Source organism: Eschrichtius robustus, chromosome 3, assembly GCF_028021215.1.
Source record: "Eschrichtius robustus isolate mEscRob2 chromosome 3, mEscRob2.pri, whole genome shotgun sequence".
In the NCBI taxonomy this organism is placed as follows: domain Eukaryota; kingdom Metazoa; phylum Chordata; class Mammalia; order Artiodactyla; family Eschrichtiidae; genus Eschrichtius; species Eschrichtius robustus.
In genome coordinates this window covers 101468285-101487255 of record NC_090826.1, presented here as the reverse complement: position 1 = coordinate 101487255, position 18971 = coordinate 101468285, and positions in this window count along the sequence as shown.

Here is an 18971-nt window from a genome sequence, read left to right as displayed (position 1 = left end):
GTGTATATATGTCCATGCCACTCTCTCACTTCGTTCCAGCTTACCCTTCCCCCTCCCCACATCCTCAAGTCCATTCTCTAAGTCTGTGTCTTTATTCCTGTCCTGTCCCTAGGTTCCTCAGAACCTTTTTTTTTTTTTTTTTTAGATTCCATATATATGTGTTAGCATACAGTATTTGTTTTTCTCTTTCTGACTTATTTCACTCTGTGTGACAGACTCTAGGTCCATCCACCTCACTACAAATAACTCAATTTCGTTTCTTTTTATGGCTGAGTAATATTCCATTGCATATATGTGCCACATCTTCTTTATCCATTCATCTGTCAATGGACACTTGGGTTGCTTCCATGTCCTGGCTATTGTAAATATTGCTGCAATGAACATTGTGGTACATGACTCTTTTTGAATTATGGTTTTCTCAGGGTATATGCCCAGTAGTGGGATTGCTGGGTCGTATGGTAGTTCTATTTTTAGTTTTTTAAGGAACCTCCATACTGTTCTCCATAGTGGCTCTATCAATTTACATTCCCACCAACAGTGCAAGAGGGTTCCCTTTTCTCCACACCCTCTCCAGCATTTGTTGTTTGTAGATTTTTGATGATGGCCATTCTGACCGGTGTGAGGTGATACCTCATTGTAGTTCTGATTTGCATTTCTCTAAGAATTAGTGATGTTGAGCATCCTTTCATGTGTTTGTTGTCAATCTATATATCTTCTTTGGAGAAATGTCTATTTAGGTCTTCTGCCCATTTTTGGATTGGGTTGTTTGTTTTTTTGATATTGAGCTGCATGAGCTGCTTGTATATTTTGGAGATTAATCCTTTGTCAGTTGCTTCATTTGCAAATATTTTCTGCCATTCTGAGGGTTGTCTTTTCATCGTGTTTATGGTTTCCTTTGCTGTGCAAAAGCTTTTATGTTTCATTAGGTCCCATTTGTTTATTTTTGTTTTTATTTCCATTTCTCTAAGAGGTGGGTCAAAAAGGATCTTGTAATTTATGTCAGAGAGTGTTCCTCCTATGTTTTCCTCTAAAAATTTTATAGTGTCTGGCTTTACATTTAGGCCTTTAATCCATTTTGAGTTTATTTTTGTGTGCGGTGTTAGGAAGTGGTCTAATTTCATTCTTTTACATGTAGCTGTCCAGTTTTGCAGAGCAAAAGTTTTTAATTTTGATGAAGGATAATTTATCAATTTATCCTTTTACAGATTGTACTTATACTGTTAAGTCTAAGAACTCTTCACCTAGCTCTAGATCCCAAAGATTTTCTTCTATATAGTTTTCTAAAAGTTTCATATTTTAAGGTTTACATTTAACTCTAGGATTCATTGTTAGTTAATATTTTTATAAGATGTGAAGTTTAAGTTAAGGTTTTGTTTTGTTTTGTTTTTGTTTATGGATGTTCAATTGCTCCAGCACTGTTTGTTGAAAAAGTGATCCTTCCTCTGTTGAATTGCTTTTGCACCTTGTCAAAATTCAGTTGGGCATACCTGTGTGGGTATATTTTGGGGTTCTCTATTCTGTCAATTGATTTATGTGTCTATCTCTCCACAACTACCATACCACACCATTTTGACTGCTGTAGCTAACTAGAAAGACTTAATGTTTAGTGGAGGGATCTTCCCACTTTATCCTTCTTTGTCAAGATTGTCTTAGTTATTCTAGGACCTGTGCTTTTTCATATAAATTTCAAAATAAGCTTGTCTATTTCTACCAAAAAAAATTGTTGGGATTTTTATAAGAATTGTTTTAAACTTATTGATCAGTTTGAAGAGAATTGACATCTTTACTATGTTAAGCCTTCCAACCCATGAGCATGGTATATCTCTTCATTTATTTAGGTGGTCTTTGATTTCTTTCATCATAAATTTCAGCATACAAATTCTGTACATGTTTTGCTAAGTAAATACCTAAGTACTTCATTTTCTTTGGAGTGATTTTAAATGGTATTGTTTTTCATTTTAGTTACTTCATTGCTGGTTTATAGACATATAATTGCATTTTTCTGTTGATCTTGTATCTTGCAACCTTGCTGAACTTACTTATTAGCTCTAAAGTGATTTTTCTATTCCTTGGAATTTTCTGTGTAGACAGTCATGTCATCTGCAAGTAGAAATAGTTTTATTTTTTCCTTTCCCATCTGTATGCCTTTTATTTCTTTTTCTTCACTTATTAAAATGTCTAGAACTTCCAGTACTATGTTCGATAAGAGTGGTGAAAGCAGACATCCTTACCTTTGTTCCAATCTTAGGGAGAAAGCATTCAGTTTTTCATCATTAAGTGTGATGTTAGCTAAGATTTTTATAGATGCTCTTTATCAAGTGGAGGTAATTCTCTATTCCTAACTAAACTACTGTATGAGTGAATTTTATTTTCATATAATTTTGATGGTACATGGGAGGAGAGCAAGAAAATAAATGAGGTAACCAGTAAGGTGACTATCACAGTACCCCAGGTGAGAGATGATGGTAGCCTAGACTAAGATGATGGTAGTGATATGGACTAGGAGATAAGAGGGCAGATTCAAGATATATTTTGCTGTATAATCTGTAGGACTTGCTAATGGATTGGACGGTTAGTCAGAAATTGCATTTGGCTACAAATAGCAGAAAACCCTACTACAATGACTTAAGTAGAGGTTTTCTTCCCCCATACAAAAATAAGTCTGAGTGTTAGCAGTTCTACTGATGTCATCAATGTCTCAAGATCCTTTTATTCTTTGCTCCTTCATCATCAACATATGACTTGGAACCATATGGTCACAAATGGATGTTGTACTTCTAGGTACCACAGATGAGTTCCAGTAAGAAAGATAGAATTGCAAAACTTTTCCTTTAGTGAGACTTTATTCAGAAAGTTAAGCACTTCCAGAAACATCCATCTATATCTCCTTGATTAAAACTATGTCACTGGCCACTCAGCTGCAAGGGAGGCTAGGAAATGAATATTTTATTTTCCAGTCTCTGAAGTAGAGAAAAGCAGGGAGAAGTTTATTGCAATGGGCGCTAAGTGAGCCAACCCAGAGTACCTGCCACATTAGGGATGATGGAGAATAAGGAATAATGGATTACTCCCATGTTTCTGGTTGACAGATTATATTACAGTTTGCTAGGATGTGTAAGAGCGGAAGAGACATGGATTTTTAAGGGAAAGCGATAGTTCAACTTTGGACATGGTGAGATTAAAATGTATGTGAAGTATCTAGAATGTCAAGCAAAGAATTAGATACATGAGGCTGGAATTTAGAGAAGTCAGTGCTGGAGGTAGTAATCTGGAAGTTGTCAAGATATTGATAGCATTTAAAGCTGTTGAACTATATAAGATCACCTAGGAAGAAAAAAAGTATTTGGACACAGCCTTGAGGAACTCCAATATTTAAGTATTGCTTTGGGAAAAGTGAACTCACAAAATAGATTGAGTAGCTAAAAAGGTAAGAGAGAAACCAAGAAAGAGGCATCAAAGAAATAAAGGGAGATATGTGTTTCATGGAGAAGGTATTCTATAGTATAGAATGCTACTGAGAGAAGCTAAATAAGATAAAGAAAAAAAATTTTCCACTGAATTTAGCAGCATGAAAGTAATTGATGATTGAATTAATTAGAACTGATTTCAGAGTCAAGAAACAAAAAATCCATTTAAACCCCAAATAGGAATCTGCTATTTTTCCCACACAACAAAAAGCCTGGATGTAAGCAGCTAAAGGCATTAGGGAGCCAATTCTCAGAGCTTGCTGCTTTGTGATTCCCTTGGACTGTCTCTCATGGCTGGAAAGTGGGTTGTTCTCATTGTTCTGGACTCATGTACAAGACAGGGGGAAAAGAAAGCAAAGGTGTGGTGCCAGCAACATATGCCCCTTTATCAAGAGTAGAAAAACTTTCCCTTCCCTCGGAATTATTTTGCATCTCATTAGTCAGAACTATGTAACACAGCCATCCTGAACTGCAAGGGAAACTCCGGGAAGGTGAGAATTTAAGTTTTCTAGCCTCTACAGTGAAAATGGGCAAAAGAAAGAGGGGTTGAGGATGGATGGTTTAAGCAATCAAAAGTGCCTGCCATGATGACCTCGACAACAACAGCTTTAATGGTGTGGTGACACTGAAACCAGATTACAGGGGACCGAAGAGCTAATGGGAGGCGAGGTAGCAAAATGCAATGAATAGAAACATTTTCTATTCATTTGGCCAGAAGTTTAGCTGCGAAGAGGAGCAGAGAAGTAGGATGGTATCTAGATTGGGTTATAAGGTCCAGAGATAATTTTTGTTTTATTTTATTGTCGTTGTTGTTTTTAACATGAAGTAGTAGGCTATGTTTGTAAGATGATGAGAATGATCATTGTGAGGAGAGGCGAGACTAATGATGCAGGGAGGAAAGAGAATGAAAAGGAAGACTGCAAAACACTCATGCCCATAGGTTCTAGCCTGCTTGTGATCTTCCCTTCCTGATCACCTGGACTTTAGACTCGCCTAGCCAGCCTCCACAATTGCATCAACTTATTCCCTGTAATAAATCCCTTAAAATCCCTGGTTCTGCTTCTAGGATTGAATCCTGATGTAGAATTTGATTCTCACAAATGTCCTTGAAAAGGCAATAAAATTATGCACTAGTTTCTATGAAAGAAGAGAGGAGGTACACTTGACCTGAGGAAGTAAGTGAAGACTTCTGGAGTGAGATTTCACTTAACCTGAGTCTTGAAGAGTTATTAAAAATTAATAAGGCAAGGCAGGAGTGGAAGCAGCAATGAGCTAGTGAGCCAGCTCACTGGAAAAAAAACAAACAAACTTGATTTGTAGCATTCAGTAATTTCCCTGGTGTATATACTCCTAGCATGGCCAATTTTAAGCTCTCAACGTGATGTCACCATGAACGCAGAGTTAGAAAGAGATGCACACAATTGGCTTTCATAAGTTAGTATGAGTCCACACCACTAAGTAGAAGGTATATGGCGGGAACAGCATGTACAATCAAAAAGTAAACACCAAACTTCTTTCTTGTACAAGACCCTTTATCATGGAGAAAAGATCCAGTGGACCCCCTTCCCCACCAGTTGTCATAGCAGTAAAAGAACAATGCTCAGAAGCATAACTGCATTTTTTTGGCAACATACCAATGATGAGCACCAAAATGATTAATTCAACTAAGGAACTTCTAGACATTGTCCTATAAAAGCAGATAATATTATTTGCCTGAGGTCAATGACAAGTAAAGGCAGAGGTGTGATCAAACACTAGGCAGCCTAGAGTGAATGCTCTTTCCACTATAGAATTCTTCACTACCACATCCTACTATAAGGACTAAACCTGGAGTCCAGAATATCTAACACCTGGAAAATCCTCACACTCCCATTAGTCTGGAATCAAATTTTTAAGAATCACTGTGGTAAGATGGAAATGTCCACTTGGTTTTGAAGGAATTTAAAAGCCAGTCTTTAAGCCATACATCTATGATTTTTGACAGGGTGCCAATACCATTCAATGGTGATAGAATAGTCTCTTCAACAAATAGTGCTGGGACATCTCAATATCCACCTGCAAAAGTATGAAGTTGGACCCCTACCTCACACCATATCAAAAAATTAACTCAGAATGGGCCCATGACCTAAATATCAAGAGCTAAACCATAAAACTCTTACAAGAAAACATAGGAGTAAATTGTCATGATCTTGGATTTAAAAATGGTTTCTTAGACATGACACCAAAAATATGCATAACAAAAGAAATATAGATAAATTGGACTTCACCAGAATTAAAGATTTTTGTGCCTCAAAGAAAATTACCAAGAAGGTGAAAAGAAAATCTATGGAATAGTAGAAAACATTTGCAAATCGTATATCTGTTAATGGTCTAGTATCCAGAGTATATAAAGAACTCTTACAAATCAATAACAAAAAGAAAAAATTCAGCTAAAAAATGGGCAAAGGACTTGATTAGACATTTCCCCAAAGAAGATGTACAAATGGCCAAGAAACACATGAGAGGATACTGAACTTCATTAATCACCATGGAAATGCAAATCAAAACCATAATGAGGTACCTCATCACAACCCCTAGGGTAGCTATAATGATTTTTTTAAAAAACAGAAAATAAGTGTTGGCAAGCAGGTGGAGAAACCAGAACCCTCCTACATTGCTGATAGGAATGTAAAATGATTCAGTGTTGTGGAAAATCATTTGGTGATTCCTCAAAAAGTTAAACATAGCATTACTACATGACCAAGTAATTCTACTCCTAAGTACATAACCAAAAGAATTGAAAACAAATACTCAAATAAATACATGTTCACATCATCACTATTCATTTGAGCCAAAAATGTAAACAATGTAAATGTCCACCAGTAGTTGAAAGGATAAATAAATTGTGGTGTAAACACGCAATGAGGACTTCCCTGGTGGTCCAGTAGTCAAGACTCTGCACTTCCACTGCAGGGAGCACGGGTTCCATCCCTGGTTGGGGAAGTTCCGCATGCTGCCTGGTGCACAAAATAAACAAACAAACAAACAAATTAATAAATAATTAAAAATAAACGTGCAATGAAATATTAAGCCATAAAAAGAAATGAAATACTGATATATGCTACAACATAGATGAACCTCAAAAACATTATTAAGTGAATGAAAGTAAACACAAAAGGTCACATATTGTATGTTTCCATTTGTATGAAATATCCAGAATAGGTAAATCCATAGAGACAGAACACACAGTGGTAGTTGCCAGCAGCTGGGGGTGGGGTGAATCGGAAGTAATAGTTCAATGGCCATGGGCTTTCCTTTTGGGGTGAGGAAAATGATTTGGAACTAGATAGAGGTGGTAGCTGCACAGCATTGAATGTACTAAATACAACTGGAATGTTCACTTTAAAATGGTTAATTTTATGTTACATGAACCTCACCTCACATGAACCACACCTCACCTTGTTTAATAACAAGAAAGGCCTGGCTCTATAGTTGAGGTTCATATTAAGCAAACAGAAAGGTTGTCTCTTAAAGTTGCACTGATTTTCATTTCATGGTAAGATCAAGTAAATTCCATTTTGTGTTTTTGGAGCTGTTTCACTGGATTTGAAAACTAAACTAGATGTGGCTTTCAATTCTAAACAAAACAGTAAGAAATAAAGTTACAAGGTAGGTGGTTTGGTTGGTTTTTTTTCCTCAAGTGCTTCAAAACATTTTTGAGGTTTTTAATAGTAAAAGGAAATCATATTTAGTACAGCTGGATCATTTCTACATAATTGGCTTTTCATTCTTGATCTGGTTTTGAACTGTTTACCCCACTTTAGTATTTAACCATTATCAGCTTCATTAATGAAACAGAAACCACCTCCTCTAATCATTTATAAAAATGCTTGTCAAACAAAATTTAAACAAAGAATAGGATCTGGATAAAGTAACATCTCTTTAAAAGCTACTGCAACTAATTATAGGAGTGTTCCAAGTTATTTTGTTGTTGTTTTCCATTTATTATGAAAGAATCTTGAAGACCTACAGCATTTCTCTTGGCAAAGTTATCTGAATTCTTTTATACAAGAGTAATTATTTTAACAATACTTTTCACTGATATGAAAAGCAGTTTTCAGCTGCTTATTTATGTCTATAAGCTATAAAAATCAGATTCCTATTTAATCAAACCACCTTTAGAGACATCATTTTCTAGTCTACTTAGTTTTCAGTTGATTGAGTAAAAAAGAGCGTGGGAGACAGTTTAAAACATATTTCTTAGTTTATGATATGCTTATGAGATTGCACAAGCAAAATTATCAGTTTGTGTATCCAAAAACAAAATTAGATTTAAATATTCAATTCCAAGACTGTTCTACTGGAATTTAATGAGAATGCCACAAAGTTTTAAGTGATTTATAGTTAAATATGCTCCACTCTTGTAATCATTTCTCCTCAAGTCTTCATATTTTGTAGTTGAGAATGTTAGAAAAATAAGGCAAAAAACTAGAATGCTACTTCAAAATATAAGGGATAATGATGAGTTGCAAGCTTTATATATATAAATGATGCTATTGGCTGATCATCAATTGAGCATGTTCTTTGAGCTTCTTTTCTAGTTCACTTTTCTGACTAAGGGGGTCAATCTGTAGCTATAGAGCAGGAAAGGTTCTTAGGGTGATTCAGTCAATGATCTTTTTTCATTACTATTCTGTTAGACTATTGGTCTGTGGCTATCTTCTTCACTATTGTGTTCCCAGTGCCCATCACAGGGCTTGGCTCATAATAAATGCTCAATAAATATTTCTTGATTGAATAAACGAATAAATGCATGAAGAATGAATGGCTGCTATGCTAACCAGCCGAGCTAACTATCCAGGGAGGGAAAGTAAAGATGTAATAAAGTAACGGCTCTGGCATTCAAGAAAGTCAAAATACTCTGTTAAGGACTTCATTATCTTATACCTCCTGTTTTGAATTCAAGATTTATTTATGCTCATTTTGTGGGAGGAAAACTGAGCACTAGCAGTTGACACTTTGTTTATGAATCTATTAGTGCTTTATCTCCCTGGGCTATAATTGTTTTTATTCATATTTATCCTAATGAATTAATCATGTATACCTTATAAGCAGAGACCATGTTTATTTTTATTTCCCCAGTGCTTAATACAGTCACTTGCACATAAGAGATAATCAGTAAATGCTTGTTGAACCCAAAGCTGATACTTTCTCTAAAATATTTTCTTCTGAATTTTTATTTTGTTTCTAGTATATTAATGTAGTACAGACCTTTCAGAATACAGAAACTGTAGATAATGGCAGGAACATTTCTATCTATTTATAATTTATACTTAGTATATTTTTAAAATCTTATTGATTAGCACTGGTTTATGAAGAAACAGCTCCAAAAATATATGGCTTCTAATTAACATTAAATAATAATTTATGAAATGTCTTCACTCAGCTTTTGCAGAATATTATACATTTTAAAATATCATTTTAATAAAATAACCAATGAAAAATTAAATCTTATAACAATCTCAATTTCAAGGGTGGGAAATTTTTCTAAAGTATTCTAGTTACAACTTTCCTATCTAGAGAATTTGTAAAATAATACTGCTCAATATTTTCCCATGATACTAGTGAAAATCTGCAGGGGAAAAGTATTATTTTTTCTCCAAAGTGGCAAAGGTATAGGACCACCTGTTAAGGGTTCTTATTTTGAGAAAAAAAAAAAGTCACCTGGTTTAAATAGCCAGGTGAATCTCCTTTATATGAATTAAAAAGCTGAATAATATCAGAGAGAATTTGAGAGTCACCATTTTACGATACTGACACGCTTTACCTGGAAATTTAACCATTGGTTTTAGACTGTCAGATATTTTGTGTAAATGCACCTTAAAATATAGAATTAAATCTTCTAAGACTTCTTTTCATTCTACTTCCCCTTTTCCATAATCAATATCATGTTTGGCATAATGTTACAGAAATGCACATGATTTGTGCAGGCCTTTTTTGGGGGGGGGCCTTATCAGACTGTTTTATTTAATGGGGCATTGACAGATCAGCTCAGGCTCTAATTGTTAGGATAAAATATTAGTCACATTTTTTATGCAGTGTTTATGAATACTTGGCACCTCCTTTTATATTAATGCCAGAGTTAGAATGGGTATTTTTTAAATTATCTATGGAGGAGGATAGTTGCTCTTCCTTGTTTTTTTAACTAAATCAAGTAATTCTTTGTTAGCAGCTCTTCTGAGTCCTGCCAGAATGAATTTGTATCATTTTGACAAGATGCAGAAGTGGTGCTAATAGTTATTAAAAGCATTAAAACATTAACCTTTAGCAACCTCATTTTTCACTTGCTACCCTCATTTAAGTATTTTATCAAACTGAAGTTAAACACTAAAAATTAGAGTGAACAACTAATCTATCCTTTTCAGCCTAGAAAGAATAAATGTGACAGAAAGTAAAAGCATTAGAAGGAAGAGACAGCGTAAATTGTTGTTTTAGTGTTAATTAATATAATTTTAGTTACCTATGACTGGTGAAACTGAAGTGTCGGAGAGGGAATTGTTCAAGAAACAATTATCATTATAATTATCATTTAATCTTCAGAATTTCAAGATTACAGATTTGATAGTATCAGGACGTCGTTTATTAAACATTACATGAGAGACTTCCCTGGTGGCACAGTGGTTAAGAATCCACCTGCCAATGCAGGAGACATGGTTTCGAGCCCTGGTCCGGGAAGATCCCACATGCTGCGGAGCAACTAAGCCCGTGCGCCACAACTACTGAGCCTGTGCTCTAGAGCCCGTGAGCCACAACTACTGAGCCCGAGTGCCACAACTACTGAAGCCCGCGCGCCTAGAGCCCATGTGCTCTGCAACAAGAGAAGCCACCTCAATGAGAAACCCGCGTACCACCACGAAGAGTATCCCCCGCTCACCGCAACTAGAGAAAGCGTGCGAGCAGCAACAAAGACCCCGCACAGCCAGAGAGAAAGAGAGAGAAAGAAAGAAAGAAAAAGAAAGAAAGAAAGAAAAGTTCCTGGAGCAACTACAATAGAGATATTTGAAAACTCTCTGCAGAGCAAACTGAAGCATCTAGTGATAAAGATGGTAGTTGTAATGTTCTCACTACACAAGTTCTTCAGCGTGATTTTGAACATTGTTCCTGGTTGCACAACGGTGAACCTAATTTTCCAGTCTTCCTAGTGGATCTTTTTTTTTTTTTTTTTTTTAATTTATTTATTTATGGCTGTGTTGGGTCTTCGTTTCTGTGCAAGGGCTTTCTCTAGTTGTGGCGAGTGGGGGCCACCCTTCATCGCGGTGCGCGGGCCTCTCACTATCGCGGCCTCTCTTGTTGCGGAGCACAGGCTCCAGACGCGCAGGCTCAGTAGTTGTGGCTCACGGGCCCAGTTGCTCCGCGGCATGTGGGATCTTCCCGGACCAGGGCTCGAACCCGTGTCCCCTGCATTGGCAGGCAGATTCTCAACCACTGCACCACCAGGGAAGCCCCCTAGTGGATCTTTAGGCAACACAATATCCTTAAAATAAATGATTCTCCATTCAAACCGACCATAATTTTATTCTATAGCTAGCATGTAAGAATGTTGGTGGACACAGCACTTAATAAATGGTAGCATGCTTTTCTTGTGTCATATTTCTATCTGCTGACCCAGTCCAGGATGTTAAACAGGACCTTCTAGTATATGTAATGCAATGGTCCTCAAGTCTGCCTAACCATCAGAATCAAACTGAGGAGCTTTCAAATTCAAGCTAATGGAACTTGATCGGGAGGACCTGATGGCATCATTCATTCGTTCCACAATATTTATTGAATACCTACTATTTTTCAGGCACTCTGCAGGTGCTAGGGATCAATGATAGCAAGAACAAACATTATCTCAACTCTAGTGGAAATTACTGTCTTGTGGGGAAACAAAATAATCTCATAATCATACTGATGAAACATCACTATAAATAAAATGTGTGAAAGAACATAATTTTATGACAGTATATAATAAAAGAACTGAACCAAAACTGAGAGATTTCAGAAAGCTTCCCAGATGAAAGATTGAGTTGAGATCTGAAGAATTAAAGGCATTTGATTTAGGCCTTGAAGGATCTCAGGCAAATATGCAAGAATGAAAGTGTCAGATCAGTGATTAGATTAGATGCCATATATCCTGGAACTTTGAGAGGGTTGGAGACCAAGAGACCTCTTTTTATTTATTTATTTTTTTGATGGTTCTTTTTTGTTGTTATTATTGAGAAATATTGACATACAACATTTTCAGTTTTAGGTGTACAACATAATGATTCGATACATGTATATATTGTGAAATGATCACCAAACTAAGTCCAGTCAACACCCATTACCACACATAATTACAATTTTTTCCCCTTGTGATTAGATCCCTCAAGATCTACTCTCCTAGCAACCTTCAAATATACAATACAGTACTATTAACTACAGTTACCATGCTGTCATTACATCTGCAAGATTCATTTATTTTATAACTGGAAGTTTACCCTTTGTCCACATTTACCCATTTCACTCATACCCCAGCAGTGTCTAAACTAGAATACCAGTACCCCTGGAAATGCATGAAAACATCCTTACATCATTGAAGGATTTTTTGAGAAGTCAATTTCAAGAATCTCAAGAAGCCTTTTTCACAATGGATCTGTGTAAGAATGAGCTTATGTTCATAATAATAATTATCCTACTTTACAAAAGAAGTACATATTCCTCATCCAACCCAAATATTAGCACGATACTTTCCCCTGGGTTATATTTCCAGAGCATCAAACAAGAGCATAAATGAAAATGCTAGTTTGGGAGAAATCTCCTTTAACAATAAATCAAAGCACACTAACCCATAGGGCTTCCTATCTTGCTTAGTAAGACTTAGCATTAGATATTGGATATTTTGGCCCGCATTAGGATATTCTGAATTCAGAACAGATGAATCAATATAAATTAGTGAGGATTTTTCTTTTCAACATAAATAGAATACATATTTAATATATGTTATATATTTATGTATAATGGAATATTTGGGAGACTCCCAAATTTTTGGAAATACACTGACTGAAACCTACAGATAAATGATGTGTTTTATTCAATTAAGTATTAAAACCAAATTTGTCAAATCATATAATTAAATATTCCTGTTAGTTAATTCTCATCTTATAAATGTTTACTATTTCCTACCTAATTTTATCAAAAAATAAGTGTATTCAGATATAGAGAACAAACCAGTGGTTACCAGTGGGGAGAGGGGGGAGGGGCAAGGTAGGTAGGGGTAAGGGAGTGGGAGGTAAACACTACTGGGTGTAAGGTAGGCTACAAGGATGTATTGTTCAACACTGGGAATATAGCCAATATTTTGTAATAACTGTAAATGGAATATAACCTCTAAACATTTTATAAAAAATTAAAAATTCAAAAAAGTCATAAAAAAGTATATTTATATTTATGGTGAAAAATCACAAACAACTTAAAAACGGTAAGTAGGTTGATATTTTTTTCAAAATTCTTGTAGAGAATATACTAACACAAATGTATAAAGAAAGGGTTGTGCTCATCTTTAAGTGAGTGTGAGCAGTGACCATAGTTTTATTTGGCAAGCACTATATTTAAAAAAATTTTTAACCTGAATGTATTTAGGTAGGGTTGGGGGGAAGGCATACTCTCTTGAATTCTTCACCACAGAGCCTTCCACTCCCTATTATTAGCACTTAGCTCAGTTAACTCATTTACTATTCCTGTATGGCCCCTCTTGGGCTTTGAGTTTACAACTCCCATAAAGGTATAGTATGTGTTTGGAATAATACTAGGAGGTAGTTGTTGAGAGTCAATTCTCCAAGGGTCTCTAACATTTATGCACATCTTGCAACTGATGCACATTTTCCCTTTATTCATACTATCTTTTCAAAGGTGTTTGACTAGAAAACAATCTTTAAGGATAAGATAGTGTCTCCCTCCAGACCAAAAGGGAGGCATGCTTACTACCCTTTATAAAAGATTCATGTTCCCTAAGCTCCAGGTTCTCCTATGTCAACCCACTACATGTGCAGGTGTCATCCTGCCCCCTTTACCTCACTTTGTGGGAAGTGAAGATAGGGGAACCAACATGAAAGTCCTGATGCTCTGGTTACTGTTACTGCAGAGAGTAATAAACTGCCCTTCATCTCTGATCCAGGAATTTTGAGCATGGTTCCCTCTGTCTAGTCTTTTAGGTGGTTCTTTCCCCAGCCACAGGCAGTTTCCTAATATTCTTGTGCTAATCAGTACTTGGCTGAAGAATTTAGGATGACACTTTGCAGATCCAGGCCTGGGACTAGGGTAAGGCAAGAGAGGTGCCCAGGAACAAAATTTAAGCAGGCCTTCACTCTCAGGCTCAAGCAAAAGCCTAAGAATAAGTACCTCCTTGAAGTCTGTGGTCTGGACTTCTCTCTTGCCTCACCCTAGTCCCAGTCATTGCCACATCTCCAGAGTACTCTTTCATTTCTCTCTCTCTCTCCCTCTCTTCCTCTCTCAGGCTTTTTTTTTTTCTCTCCACTATTCTACCCTCAGAACTCTGGGATGTTGTGAAGAGTAAATGTTCTAATATCTGTAAATGTTTATTACAGGCTTAAAACATAAAATGTGCTCAATAAATGTTTATTATTGTTGTGACTATTACTATAAAGATATTTTTGTGCTTTTTGGTGGATATATTTGGGTTTTGTTGCTACTTACTTTCTAACGAGATGTTCCATTAAATCAAATTCACCAAAGAATTCCTATAGCACTTTTTAAAGGGAAAAGAAGATGTCTAATGATATCTGAAAAATGTTCACATTGTTTAGAAATTCAACATTACAATCCCAAACCTTTATTAAAAGCATATACAAACTTATAAGTGGAAAAGCTGAAACTTTGGCATCAGTCCAGTGGAGGAAGTCAACTACATACTCACTACTACCCCATTTGGGAGTAACAAAGCTAAAGTTATAACCCTGCCAGTACTCCCCACACATACACATACCATTCACAAGTAGAAAAAAAGAAAAGAAAAATAAAGCAAGCATGCCTACTTAATCCAACTTTCCAATATATCAAAAATTAAAGCCACTATCTTCTTGGGAATTGTGGTTTATATTGTGTATGAAATTTAAAAACCTAATGTATCACCAGCTTTGCTCCACTTGCTCTTTTAAGACACCTGTCTTCTAGCAAAATTCATTCATATTTATGGATGTCCTAAAGAATGTATTACATATGACAACAGACAGGACCAGTCAAAGACTATCTGGAATCCATGTTGTTTTGCCCCTCCTATCCCACTAAAAGCAGTAATCTCTACTAGGTTCTCTCTACTGCATGGTTCTGCCTCTATCAAGCACCACTGCCCCCTCAGTTGCATATCAGTCCATCCACCAAGTACCATCCCCCATGCCCACTGCCTTCTTCTTCAGCTGGGCCTCATTACAGATTCCCAAAGACCTCACTCTCTTCCACTGCTAGTACTACAGTTTATCTCTAAGAAGTTGAACCACGCTACAGAAAATTGTAAAATCATGGAGACTGTGCCACCACAAAAGTATAATTTCTAATTTTAGTCAGACCCCTAACACCACTCATTTATCTTTAAACATTGGTACCTCTCCTTCTATGAGAGATCGCAAATCTCCTATGATGGATTGCAAAAATGACACACATTCTTTCCCTCCCAGAAAGAAGTGGAGTCTGTTTCTCCATCCCTTGAATGTGGGCTGGCCACATGATTTGCTTTGACCGGTGAGACACTGCAGTATACATGAATAAGCAGAGGTGAAAAAACACTTGCACATTTGGGCTTGTAATGATCTTGTTATCCCATAGCCACATGAACAAGCCATGGCTAGCCTACTAAAGGATGAGAGACACATGACCAGTCACCCCCATCGCTCCAGCTGACAGCTGGCCTACCACCAGACATGTGAGTGAACATATCCAGGGCCAGTTAGCCTCCTGCCAACCAACCAATCACAAACTAGAATCAGCCAGGCCTGACCCAGACCAGAAGGACTACCCAGAAGACTCATGAACAAAATAAATGATTATTGCTTTAAGCCACTAAGTTCTGGGGTAGTTTTTTATGCAGCAATAAATAAATGATATACCCTCTGATTCACTTCAGTAATTACTTTATTCCAAACCCTTGCATCATTTAATAAACACCCCTACTACCATTCTCAGCACCTGATTTTGCCTCCTTCTTTAATGAGAAAAACGAACATACTTAACTCCCACCCTGCCCTAACACCACACTACAGTGTAGTGGTAAAGAGTACTGATTCTGAAGCCAGACCCCCAACTCTTACCTTGGCTCTGGAACATATAAGCAGTATGACCTAGAGAAAATTACCCATTCCTTCTCTGTTAAAGTAGGGATAATGATAATACCTACTTCATAAGGTTGTTGTGAGAATTATGAATAAAGCCTTAAGATCATTTCACTGTGCATAGTGAATGTTCTAAAAATACAAGCTACTATTATTTTTATTGTGACTAGCCAGTGATCCAGAACTTGATTGTTAACAGCTTTATTCACATATTTATTTATTCATATCCCATAAAATTCATGTATTTAAAGTGTACATTTCAATGGTTTTTAGTATACTCACGGAGTAGTGCAACCATCACCACAATCTAATTTTAGAGTACTCTCATCACCCCAAAACAAAGCTTGATTTCTGAGGCCTGAAAAACTAAGGTGGCTCTGACCCAAATCCTTAAGGAAGGGCCAAGAGTCCAACAGGGAAGACCAAATACTGATGACAGTCCAATAAGTAGGAGCAAAACTGTAAACAAGAAGTGAAGCCAAGAATCAGAGTCAGATAGAAATAGGGTTGGAGAGGAAACGAGGTTTAATACTTAGACACAAACAGCACCAGACTGTCTCCAGCTAACATTATCATGTATGCCAGACTGACTTAAAGGTGTAGCATTAGGTGAAGCTTCTCACTCCCCACGGTCAGACCTACCCTGTGAAGGCTGACAAAGCCAGGATTGCCCCAGATTTCTGCCCTCTAAAAAGGTCCTAACATATCCTGGTAAGCTTTAGTCAAGGTTCCTTGGTTTACAAGTATAACCTTAAAATTCTCCCCAAGTTCTCCAGAATTGAGGTGATCACCTTTATCTTTAATGTCCAGCTAACATAGCGTAAGCCCCCATCCTATGTGATCTCAGGGAGTTCTGTCCACTCCCTAAGTATTTCTAAGATTCCTTGGGAAATGCTTACATGTTCCACAAATATATTATTGTTTCTTGCCATCTCTTACTCCAGTCTACTGCCCTGTGTTTCTCACAAGATCTCTTCATACTATCTCAAAATCATTTCAACATCCTACCAGGATTATCTCCCTAAAGCTTTGCCCCAAGTGTAGACTTAAGCACCTACCTAAAATCCCTAAGTACAGCTAACCTGAGGCTTTAGTATTTATAAATTTAACTGCTGGCTCAAATATAAAAGGGACTACAACACGGGAAAAGATGATCATTTAAAACAAAATTTTAATTATCATTGCCCTAGAATCTACTGGCAATATTTTATCCCTGAGGGTTCTCTACCAGTGAGCTCTCTCCTTATCCTCCAGTTGGTCACAGTGCTGTAGAATGGCAGCTCTCCTCCCAAAATCAGGAGTCACTTTAGCATTATCTTTTCCTTTCCAAGCCATGGGCTTTCACTCTCTTTCTCAGACCCAGCCAGAGAAAAGGCCGGCCTCTAGGTAGGGGCCACATTTTCTCCTCAAGGATGACTGATAGAGGAAACAAGCACTGAATTCAGGAAGGATCTCCTATTTCCCACCATGCAAAGTATGACATGGACCCTGGCTCCAGGAAGCCAATCCATAATAGTTGACAGTGCAGTTTCCAAAGTCTGACTCACTCAGCCTTAACTAGGCCCATGTGTGGTTCACTATCCTATTTTGACACTGCCATGTCAGATCCAGTCCAGTTCCTTTTCACACACTTTTCTCCAGGTTATAGTGAAAAGAATTTCAGACCTTCATGTTCCTCTTGTGGACTGTCCTCCCAAGCTCTTATAAGGAAATATTTATACTAAAAACATGCACACTCCTAAAGAAAAATAGTAATCATATTCTGTCACAGAGCAGCCTAAGACTGGAAATATAAAGAATACTATTAACTGTAGGCAGTCAGTTTTATTAAAAATGCAATATATGTGCAAAAGATGTACATAATTCATTCAGACCCTGCCAGGAGTATATATAATATACAGTATATGGATCTTATTACCTTTTTAAAGTATTACATTTTCTGAATCTCGGAACACATCATGTCCCAACGTTTTGAATAAGGAATTATGGACCTGTGTAATCAAAAGCTGACTTAGGATACTATACATAGAGAATCCTAAAGACGCTACCAAAAAACTACAAGAGCTAATCAATGAATTTGGTAAAGTAGTAGGATACAAAATTAATGCACAGAAATCTCTTGCATTCCTGTACACTAATGATGAAAAATCTGAAAGTGAAATTAAGAAAACACCACCGTTTACCATTGCAACAAAAAGAATAAAATATCTAGGAATAAACCTACCTAAGGAGACAAAAGACCTGTATGCAGAAAATTATAAGACACTGATGAAAGAAATTAAAGATGATACAAATAGATGGAGAGATATATCATGTTCTTGGATTGGAAGAATCAACACTGTGAAAATGACTCTACTACCCAAAGCAATCTACAGATTCAATGCAATCCCTATCAAACTACCACTGGCATTTTTCACAGAACTAGAACAAAAAATTTCACAATTTGTATGAAAACACAAAAGACCCCGAATAGCCAAAGCAATCCTGAGAACGAAAAATGGAGCTGGAGGAATCAGGCTCCCTTACTTCAGACTATATTACAAAGCTACAGTAATCAAGACAGTTTGGTACTGGCACAAAAACAGAAACATAGATCAATGGAACAGGATAGAAAGCCCAGACATAAACCCACGCACATATGGTCACCTTATCTTTGATAAAGGAGGCAAGCATATACAGTGGAGAAAAGACAGCCTCTTCAATAAGTGGTGCTGGGAAAACTGGACAGCTACATGTCAAAGTATGAAATTAGAACACTCCCTGACACCATACACAAAAATAAACTCAAAATGGATTAAAGACCTAAGTGTAAGGCCAGACACTATCAAACTCTTAGAGGAAAACATAGGCAGAACACTCTATGACATAAATCACAGCAAGATCCTTTTTGACCCAGCTCCTAGAGAAATGGAAATAAAAACACAAATAAACAAATGGGACCTAATGAAACTTAAAAGCTTTTGCACAGCAAAGGAAACCATAAACAAGACCAAAAGACAACCCTCAGAATGGGAGAAAATATTTGCAAATGAAGCAACTGACAAAGGATTAATCTCCAAGATTTACAAGCAGCTCATGCAGCTCAATAACAAAAAAACAAACAACCCAATCCAAAAATGGGCAGAAGACCTAAATAGACATTACTCCAAAGAAGATATAC